We start from the raw sequence: 8305 nt of genomic DNA, 5'->3' as shown, positions 1-8305 counted from the left end.
AGTTAGAATTTTTCTTGTTTTCATGTTATTATTTTCCAAGTTTTGATTGTTTAAACTGTTTAAATCTGTGCAATTACTTCCTGATGACCGAAAATCCAAAGAATATCAGGGAACTTTGGAATATTAATTTTTAAAATCATACAGAAATTAATATTCATAATTTATAGCAATTATTGATTTCTAATACAGTAGGTCCCAAGACCTGGCTGGATTTGGGAAGAAGAGAGACATCTTTTCAGAATGTGTAACTTTTTGCTGTAACCTTTAAGTATTTGCTTCCCCTGTAGCTAACTGGGCAGAGTCTCAGCTGAGGTGCATTAGCTCTTCAAGTGCTTGCAGAGGTCTACCTTGTTAATGACTCTTGGATGTGTGCTCAAGTGCTTTGCTGAATTGGAGCCTTCATCCCACATCACAAATGGAGTGGAACCTGAAATTCCAAATTGTTTTGGCAGCAGCTGGGCTGGTCTAAGCAGGTACTCTGTCCTCAGTGCCTTGTCCCCACCACTCACTTGACTTCTCAGGCACACACTTTGTTGAGTAGGCTTGTGGAACTAATGTGTATAAGCAAACTTTTTTTTTCCCCCAGCCCAATTACTTTTCTTCAGACAGATTATCATGGGTAAAGGATGGTAACCATCAAACTATGGATAAAGTAGGCATACTACTTCAGCTTCTGCTGTGAAAGGCAATGGACCATGATCCCTTTGCTGCAGCAAGGCTTTGAAACAAGTTTTCTGGGAGTGCACCTAATTGTAGGTTCTTGGCCTTAAGCATGCTGCAGGCTCCAGAGAGAACTGAAGCATGCAGAGGTGCACAGCAAAGTAGAGCTGTCAATGCATGAGAAAGTTTGATGACCAAAAAAAAATATGGCACTTAGAAATTCATGTCTTCAGCTTAGGTAGCAGCCAAGTGGAAACTTGGAGGCTGACTTACTTCAGATCTTTTCAAGTCCCTTTTTAATATAGCTTAAATATAACACAAAGAGGACCTGGCTCCTATTGCTACAGAGCCAAAGAATATGGATATTACCTTAGCAATGACCACAGTACTAACCGGCAACATTGTCCTGATTTGCATGTTCTGCCTCTCTCTCTTGTCATTTGATTCACATCCCCTTACCTACCTCACTCTTCATCTCCTACACTTGCAGGAAAAATTTACTGCAGATCGTAAGTAATCATATACTACCTATTTTACAGTAATTGTGATGTGAGGGAGCTGCTGCCTAGAGTCTCAATGCTTTACATCTTCTAACTAGATAATAGTAAAATGTGAGGGATGCTAAAGAAAGGACATCAAGATAAATGAAAATGAAATTTAAAAATGAGCTAAGATAAATAAAAATGAAATCTGATATTTTTCACTGCTAGGATAGCAAAACAAAACCACATTTTAACTGAACGCACTCCCTTTGGAAAATGATTTTTTTTTTTAGCTAGGGAAGATTTCATGCAAAAAGAATTTTAGCTACGTGTGTCAAAAGAGCATGTCAACTCATCAGAGGACCAGGCTTTTTTTTTAGAGGCAATTAGAAGGTATACTTTAGAGCTAATTTGAATATCTAATGAGAATATCACAAATGAAGTGATTCAAGATAGCTCAAGTACTAGTGATCAGAGTTTGTCAAGGTCAGAAGTTTCAGCTATTAATATATATATATGTGGGCAAATAGTTTATTTACAGTTGACACTTCTTTACATATGTGCAATGTAGTGACCAAGAAGGAATTACATCAAGCTTTTCTAGCACACTGTTGAATTCCTAGCTGCAGTACACATGTCAAATAGAATACTATATTTAATTCCTGAAGAAGCAGATAATAAATCAAGCTAAACAGAATTAATAGTGCCTAATTACTAGTTATATACTTCACCTGGAGTATCATATTCAGTAGTGATCACCATACTCTAGGATATAATTGCCCTTCGTGGCTTATAATACAGAGCCTGAAGTACAATAAACCTCATAGAAAAACATTAAAAAGAGAGAGAATAAAAACAGTTTATTTTATTTCTAATATTGGAATAAAAATCTTGAGGTTGAAGGAAATCATCATATGTGGCATTTTTAGGAAGTCATAAGGCAATAAATTTCATGACAGGTGCAAACACATACTGCTGAGCTCTGAAAAGCAAAAATAGCCTTAAAGTGTTTTATTTTTTTTCCCTATGGGGCTGTGAGTTTCTGGGAATGAGGTACTAAGTCTGTGTGAGGAATTAGGTTTTTTTTGGAAAAAAAAGCCAGCTTCACACTATGGCATCTTTAACTCTACTTGTTTGTGTTGTAACAGAGTTGTGACATGATTTTTCAGGCTGAAAGCTTTCCTTTGATGTAAAAGCCCCCTGTTCCTTCTTAGTCTGTCATCTAAATCAGTTTAGAACAATCTAATGGTGAGGAGTTCTACAGATTTGCAAATGGACTTTGCCAAATGCTGGATAATTTCTGCATTGTACTTCAAGTCTTAAAATAGAGGCTCCTGAAGACTTTACAAAATGCATGTTCACAGAATCACAGAATTCATCAGGTTGGAAAAGACCTCTAAGGTCATCACGTCCAACCTCTTACCTAACCTAACACCTTCAAATTAGCTAAACCATGGCACTAAGTGCCTCATCCAGCTTCCTCTTAAACACCTCCAGGGATGGTAACTCCATCACCTCACTGGGTAACCCATTCCAATGCCAATCACTCTTTCCATGTAGAACTTCTTCCTAACATCCAGCCTTAACCTGCCCTGGCACAGCTTGAGGCTGTGTCCTCTTTTTCTGTAACTGGGTGTCTGGGATAAAAGATCATTTCCCTGCCTGGCCATGGCCTCCTTTCGGGTAGTTGTAAACAGCAATGAGGTCTCCCTTGAGCCTCCTCTTCTCCAGGCTGCACACTCTCAGCCTCTCCTCACAGGGCTGTGCTCCAGCCTCCTCATCAGCCTTGGTGCCTTTCTCTGGACATGTTCAAACATCTCAACTCCTTTTTTAAATTGAGGGGCCCAGACCTGGACACAGCACTCAAGGTGTAGCCTAGCCAATGCTGAGTACAGGGGCAGAATGACCTCTTTGGTCCTGCTGGTCACACTATACCTGGTACAGGCCAGGATGCCACTGGCCTTCTTGGCCCCCTGGGCACATTGCTGGCTCACCTGCGGTCGGCTGTCAACCAGGACCCCCAGGTCCCTCTCTGCCTGGCTCACTTTTAAATATTACTCGCTAAATGTTACTCAGTTTTAAATATTTTTTTTCTCAAGGAGTGCCTCGAGGGTTTGATAAATTATTTCCTACTTTTTTTTTTCAGTGTCAGTGAGGATAGTCAGTTAACATCTGTGTCTTATCTGTTTGTATAGATAAAATGCTGCTTACTTAGATGTGTAATCAAGATCTGTCTCTATGGCCTTCGCTTAATACTTAAGTACAAAGTTATTGTTTTACAAGTGGACAAAATGAGAAAAAAGACATTAGTTATAATGCTAAACATTCTTTTGCTTTCTCTTCATTAAAATAAAGCACATAAAAATACTTCCCCAGGCTAGACTAAAAGATTAATTTCTGAAGGGCTTTCTAAAAGCTTTGTTGTGTTAGGGAGAGATGGTCCAGCAGTTAAGGATATTATTAGCTTCCTTATCATGGACATTTTTATATGTATGCAGCTTTATTTTTTTCCAGACATCTACTTGTTTCTAGCTAGTAGGAGAGAAACTATATTATTTACTGACTGCCCCGCTAAACATAGTGAACCTACTATGGTTATGTATCTTCTTTTAGCTTCAGAAAGAGTGACAGCCACCCAAAGACAGGAAGCTTGTCTTATTCCCTGTGAAACTAGGGAAGGAAGGTGATAGAGAAAGAGAGCATGCTTACTTCTTTTACAAATGAAACAGTGGTCAGACCTTCCATGTAGCATAATTTTTCTGATGTTTTTTTCCCTAGCAGTATTTGAACAATATGGCATTTCTCTGCTGAGAAGATGCTACTTCCAGAATTTTCCTTGCCAACTGGAAAAATGCTCTTCTAAAGAATGACCATCTCACAGGTTCCACTGTCCATATGGAGTCAGACATGAGGAGGACCTCTGCTGAATATTACTGCTTGCAGAGCTAGGAGATCATTGAAGGAATCCAGCCTCAGGTCTTCTCAGGTAGAGGGTTTTACATGCCTTTGTATATTAAGCTAGTCTCAGGCAGAACTGACAATATGGTGTTTTAGCACTATTCTAGAAATAAATGGATCTGTGATGGGAATTCTTTTATTATATTTCCAGTTTTCTTGTAAGTGAATTTTTACAATACACAGTTCTTATTACTTTAATGGAATGTGAATTGATTTGCTTGCACTATAGAAATAGTGGGAGCACAGCTCTGTGAGTGACACATTTCTTGCAATTTCATTTTTTACAATACAATAGGTTACTGAAACACTCCAAAATCATATAGGTTTTGTTAAACTGTTCTCCCATAATCCTTCCTAATGTCAGTCTTTAAGATATTGTCCATAAATTACATTTAACCCTGTCAGGACTCTTTATTGAAAGACAAAGGTGCACTTATCTGAAGACACTGAAAGCCTTCACACATGAAGATACCACACTCAGAAAAATATGAATCCATTTTAAAACTTCTTCACACCAGAAGTTTGCTACATTATCATGCTGTGCAAAACTTGGTTGGCAGTACTGGTTTGCTTTGCACGAGAAGGACATGGAACCATTGGAGTGAGTCCAGAGGAGGTCACAAAGATGCTCAGAGGGCTGGAGCAGCTCTGCTATGAGGACAGGGTATGAGAGTTGGGCCTCTGCAACCTGGAGAAGAGAACGCCTTGTAGTAGCCATCCAGTATCAGAAGGGAGTCTACAGGAGGGCTGGGGAAGGACTGTTTACAAGGTCTTGTAATGGCAGGATGAGGAGTAATGGGTTTTAAATGGTAGAGGGGAGATTTAGTCTAGATGTTAGGAAGAAGTTCTTTACAATGAGGGTGGTAAGACACTGGCATAGGTTGCCCAGGGTGGTCGTGGCTGCTCCTTCCCTGGAGGTGTTCGAGGCCAGGCTGGGTGAGGCCTTGAGTGACCTGTTCTAGTGGGAGGTGTCCCTGGCTGGGGGGTTGAAACTGGATGGTGTTTGAGGTTCCTTTTAACCTAAAACATTCTATGATTTTAAATAATTCTTGTTTCACTGTAAGCATGTTCTATACTGCTGTTCTGCTTTTGCTGGGACAGAATTCCAGACCAGCCATGGGCTGCAGGTCATTAGCAGTTCTGAATCAATTAGCACAACTGACCTGAGCTGGCTGCAGGCACAACCCAGACAATGAGCATCACACTTGCTGTAAAGGAGGAGGTTTGCTGACGAGGGCAAGTCTTCTGCTAGAGCTTCTTTCTTTGGCTTCTCTTCACCTTCCTCTTCATCTTTTCCCTGCTCTTAAAGACTGCCTTCCTGGATGTGATGACTGCAGTGCTGTTGCTGAGTGTAACTTTATCTTGTATTGGCATTGGTATGTATTTGGCTATTTCATTAACTCTGTTTTAATTTCAAGTTATGAGTCTTCTCTCCTTGTCCTGATTCCCCTTCTCTGCTGTGGAAGGGTTATAGGGTGGTATATCATCTGCTAGAGTTTAGCCCCAGATACGTGCTAAATATCAACAACTATGTAGGATGAGACTAGGTAGAACCAACGAGAACTTATCCATGAGCCAATTTACCAGAAATGTGGGTTCTGTTAGAAAGAAGTTTATGGAGGGGAAAAGAGTGTTAGATCTAATGCACACATTAAAATAGCATGGCCACAGGAAAAGTACCTATTTAGAAGATTTTATGGCAAGAATGTATGGTAATAGCTTATTTGAACAACGAAAGATATAGAATTCACAGAGCTTTCTTAGTAAACTTCCATCGTAGCAGTAAATTCTGCTTTGGTTACTAATTTGATGCATTAGAAAACTATGCCAAAGTGCACTTTTGTTGTTGTCATGAAAATATGGAGAGTGAGGTCTACAAATCACTGCTGTGGCATGTTGACATTCAACAAGATTTATGCCATTTGAAAATCCTATTCTTGCTAAATGTGTTGCATACGTAAGTTTAGTGTAATTTACTTGAAAGTTTGCTGCTACAAATAATGTTAGTATCTCTGGTTTGATATGACATGAAATTTATTTAATGTGGTACCTCATTTTGAAATAGCTTCATTAAAAGTGTTGAACAGAGGTGGTGGGGGGGGAAGAATCTGTCAGCACAAATGGTGTTCATTTTCCATGTGACAGTATTCACGAGTCCCAAGAAAGAGAACAGTTGAATAGATAATGTCACATATCATAGCATTATTCAGATGGTGTGATATTCTTATTGATTGGACAGCAGTGGCAAATTTAGAGCTTATGCTACATTTCACTAATACCATGACAATGAAGAACATGAGCAATGGTCTGTCAAACGTGTGAAAATTGTGCTGTGCAAGTAAATAAAGACACAGTTTATAATTCTCTGAAAGGAAGAGGATAACATTTGTTCTGGAATTAAGCAGTAATGAAACAGAGGCTCTGCTTTGTGCTTTTAAACATGAAATGGGGTTATAATGGAAGAGCAATTCTTTCATTACTGATATTACAAAATAGCTGGAATGGTTAGCTTCCCTATAGTGTAAAAAGGCCACTTCTCAAGCAGACAAGCAGGGACAACTCTATTGAAACTGTAGTTTGTAATCTTGGTGTCACTATCAGCCTTTAAGATAGCAGGTGTGTTTTTTTCCTGTTCTTATGTTGTAAATAATAATGAATGCTTTTTTAACAGAATTCTCTCCTACTAAATAAATCCACACTTGGATCTTATGCAACGTATTCATTGTAGCTTGAGTCCAAATGGCCAAACCAACAGTTTTACTAGAATTCTTAAACTGTCATTCATCAAACTGTCTTGGAGGTCCCAAGATGTGGAACGGATTAAATGTGTAATATCTCGTGGATGGTGCCCATAGTGATGTGTCAGGTAACAGAACTAGAGTCTGTTGCTTATGATTGTATTTCATCCCTACTACTAAAAGGGGCATATGAAGGAGAAATTCAGGTACCAATGCTCAGTGGCACTTTAAATGACAGAGGGTATCCTGCCAGGCCTGCATCCATCACTCCAGAAAGGCAATAGGTCTTTCGTAGATCCTCTTTAACTTTTGCCTGCACCATGGAGATGTCTAGATCATGTCAGTGGCACTGTGTTAAGGTGGTTGGAAGTTGAATTTGCTGAGAGTAGTATGGCTTTCAGACAGATAGACAGGGATTTGGCACTGGTCTTACATTATGCCCTGTTACTAGGGGAGCATCTGGGTGTCTTGAGTGAGAAAGGTTCTTGAGTAGTTGTGTTTAGGGCATACAGTCCTTGTTCAAGTGTTCAGTTTCATTTGAAAAGGTAAAGCTTGGGAGAGGAGACAGAGGAGTAGAGTCCTATGTCTCTTGGGCTCCCCAAAGCAGAGAGGTATGTCTTTGACCACCTTACAGCTGTTTTAAGAGCAGTTTCAGAGTCACTGTTTACCCTCTGGAGGGCACTCTGGAACAAAATTAGAGCGAACCTACTGATCAGAGCAAACTTCAGAAAGAGGATGTAAAGTTGATGTGCCTTCAGCTTGGGCTGTGCAACCACATACTCACTGCACGTTGCATACTGCACATTGCACCCGGACTGGCTGTCCCTTTGTATTGCTTCATCCTTGAAGCTTGACCAGCATGGGCTACAGAGAAGATCCAGTGGCAAAGACGAACCATAAAAGAGTTTGGATGTTGCCTTCCACAGAAACAAATATTTCCAGCCTATGGGCTGTGAAGAAGACATACATGCAAACAGTGAAATCTCAGAACCACCAGCACATGCAGGTACATGTAAGCTTAAGTATTCTTCTAGTCTAGTACCCTACCCACTAGCCCAGGACTGCACTGTTTGGGATGTAGAGTTTGTTTATTTTCACTTGCTGCATTTGCCCAGACAGCAACCGTGTGCTGGGCTGCAGCAAGAGCAGTGTGGCCAGCAGGGCAAGGGAGGGGATTCTCTCCCTTTGCTCTGCTCTCCTCGGACCCCACCTGGAGTACTGTGCAGTTCTGGAGCCCAACACAGGAAGGACATGGAACTGTTGGAGTGAGTCCAGAGGAGGCCACAAAGATGCTCAGAGGGCTGGAGCAGCTCTGCTATGAGGACAGGCTATGAGAGTTGGGGCTCTGCAGCCTGAAGAAGAGAAGGCTTTGAGGAGACCTTATAGTGGCCTTCCAGGAGGTGACTGGGTCTAGAGAAGGGCTGGGGAGGGACTGCTGACAAGGTCTTGTAATGACAGGATGAGGAG

General features: G+C 40.6%; 1 long non-coding RNA gene across 1 annotated transcript; it reads left to right on the top strand.

Annotated features, from left to right (window-relative positions):
- The first annotated feature begins 293 nt into the window (after positions 1-293).
- Positions 294-4298, top strand: LOC135179759 (uncharacterized). The gene is made up of 2 exons (XR_010304107.1): positions 294-473; positions 3924-4298. It is a non-coding gene; the product is annotated as an uncharacterized LOC135179759 (long non-coding RNA).
- The last annotated feature ends 4007 nt before the right edge of the window (positions 4299-8305 follow it).

The sequence above is a fragment of the Pogoniulus pusillus genome, chromosome 11, assembly GCF_015220805.1.
Source record: "Pogoniulus pusillus isolate bPogPus1 chromosome 11, bPogPus1.pri, whole genome shotgun sequence".
Taxonomy (NCBI): Eukaryota; Metazoa; Chordata; class Aves; order Piciformes; family Lybiidae; genus Pogoniulus; species Pogoniulus pusillus.
The sequence above is the reverse complement of the archived record's forward strand: the minus strand, read 5'-3'. Positions and strand labels throughout refer to the sequence as shown.